Here is a 2,745-nt window from a genome sequence, read left to right on the forward strand (position 1 = left end):
GAACACCCAATCAATCAACGTGATGAGATTCGAAAGGCAAGCTATTTAATTTTTTTTTTTTGCATTCGAACATGTATTTTAGAAGTTGGACAAGTGTTTGATTTGATATTTATTTATATTTTGTACTTCTTTGTGTTATATTTGCTTGTATTGTGACTTTGTTTGATTTACAAAATTTTATTTACATTTTTGTTTCAAGAGAAAAAAACATTTATAATATATCTCCTTTATATAAAATAAAAAAATTATTTAGCCTACCCTTATAAAAATTCCTGGATCCACCATTGAATGGATCCATCGACAAATCCTAACTTGTCCTTGGCTATGAGGGCATGAATCATTGACTGACTCCATGATGATAATTGGCACCGTTTAATTTTTCTGGAATGAGCATATGACCTGGATGATCTCAATGACGAAAAAAAATATCGATTTGATGAATCCATACTGGAGTTGGAGTTGGAGTTGGAATTGGAATGATTGTTTGTATTTTGTGTTTTTGGTTGTATGACTGATGGTTCATCACTTGCCATGGAGGCGATGTTTGAAAGTCTATTAGGGTTTGGAGAGGGCTAGAGAATCAGGCACCAAGATGCTCTGATACCATCTTAAGAAAATAAACAAGAGAATATTTTGCTGAATACTTTGTTATGTTTAATAGGCAATTCGTACAAGGTTTCTTGTGTTTTCACAAAACCCCTTCATATCTCAAAAATTACATGAACACCCACTGAGTTTTCAATTTGTTTTCACAAAAACCCTTTTCGCTGATTGTTTGTCCATTGATGATTTAATTGAAAAAAAAGTATACAAATGACAAAATTAACCTTAATGAAGTATATGCAATCTAATCTCAAAAGCCAACTTTGCCATTTGGAGAAATTTTTTTTTTTGGGTATAAAATCATCAATCTTTAAAAGAAAAATCAATGAAAAGGAGTTTTGCGAAAACAATTTAAAAATTTAGGGGTGTTCTTGTAATTCTAAAATGACAAGACCCAATCCAAATTCCGCTTTGGAATCCGAACCACCCTGTGCGTGTCCGACACCTGGCGAATGTCAGGCACAAATGACCTATTTGCCCTTCTATACAAACACGATAAAAATAACAAAGTTGACTTCTACTGAAAAACCGGCAGAGTTTCCCTTGGTAACTGGCTCATACCAAAACATTTTCACCTGCCAAACAAGTATACATATATACAACCAACTGCCAGCATACTTATATATACATTCCAACAGTTCAATTCTCAGTCTAAGGCAAAATATCAGAGCGACTACTAAGAATTTACAAAGGAGTGAATCCTTTTACAAACAAAATCCTACATCAAAGAAAGGCGCGGAAGATGGGAAGTGGCCCGGTGGTGGATTCCTGTGCACGTCTATTGCCTGGGGCGCAAAACAACAAAAAGGGTGAGTGGACCCAAAAACAAAGTTTAGAAAATAGTATATGAACATACTAACCCCACTGTACAACAGTTATACAAACTAGCTTATTTTCTTTATTTCTGAAATCAACGCATGTATATAACTATACATTTGAAAACAGTTGAAAACTATCACCAAGGTGTACCCTTGTTTCCGTCAAATCCTTATACCCGTCAATTCCTTGCATCACCATGGGTGACACATACTCGCAGGTCTCAGTGACACGAGGTCAGTCCGAGCCACAACTGGCAGGATTCAGGGAACCGTAGTCCACCTTTAATCGCATTACTCGCTCCACACGAGTTCGAGTACCAAGGAACTCGTGGGGCAACTGTCAAGCATGCTGACTCAACCGAAGGCAACAAATATAATCTGAAGGCAACATTTAATATCTGGGTACAAGGTGGTTGAAGAAAATATAAAGCTTCTGAAAATCATTAACTTTCTGTAACCTTTAAAATTCTGCTACCATTTATCTGATAATTAACGAGAATATCTTTTCCTATATTCTTTAAAGGAAATTTCACTCAACAGCATGCAACATAAAATATTTTACAGAATAAAACAGCTGATAACTGAAATTGAACTGCTTAAATTCATTTATTAAAACAAAGAGTCCACTCACTGATAGTCTGAGCTCGCTGGACCTCTTGAAGATCCCTCCTGCAGGTCAACTGGTGCCCGGGTGCCTGATTCAATGACCATAATATTCTATTAATACAATATAGTATTAAATTAAAAATCCTACCCCCGGCTCCTAAAAGTACGTGCGTCAATTTAAAGTAATCCCTATGCCCATAAAAGCTTTCCTTCCACGTGGGATAGTTTAGCGGTATCTTGGGACTCAACTAGCGCTAGAGTCCAAAAAGTCAATCTGGGACCCCACGGGTCCATGACCTCACAATATGATCCGAATGCCGCTAGAAGGTCCAATACATCTAGGACACCTGTCCCGAGGGTATTGGTGTCAATCGGACGGTCGGATTAATCACGATCGTGTAATCGCATAATTTCTAAACCCTCGCCCTAGGGTTCACGTTTTCGGAGTATCCGGGACTCCGATTCACGATCCGTCGAATCCTACACGTTTCTGAAATTAGCTAGAGGAACATATCTAAAAGTGATTACGATCCAACGGCTCAACAGTATTGAACCCGGAAATCGCACAATATGGAAAATCCGTTCGAGGCTCAAACAGTATCCAAATTGAGATCCGTGAATTCCTACGTGCTCGTGATGACCTAAAGGAACGTACCAGACATAGTGTCACTGCACCACCCTCGCCCACGCACCGCCGCACGCGCCGACAGCAATGGGT

The sequence above is a fragment of the Prunus persica genome, chromosome G3 (genome assembly GCF_000346465.2).
Source record: "Prunus persica cultivar Lovell chromosome G3, Prunus_persica_NCBIv2, whole genome shotgun sequence".
NCBI lineage: Eukaryota > Viridiplantae > Streptophyta > Magnoliopsida > Rosales > Rosaceae > Prunus > Prunus persica.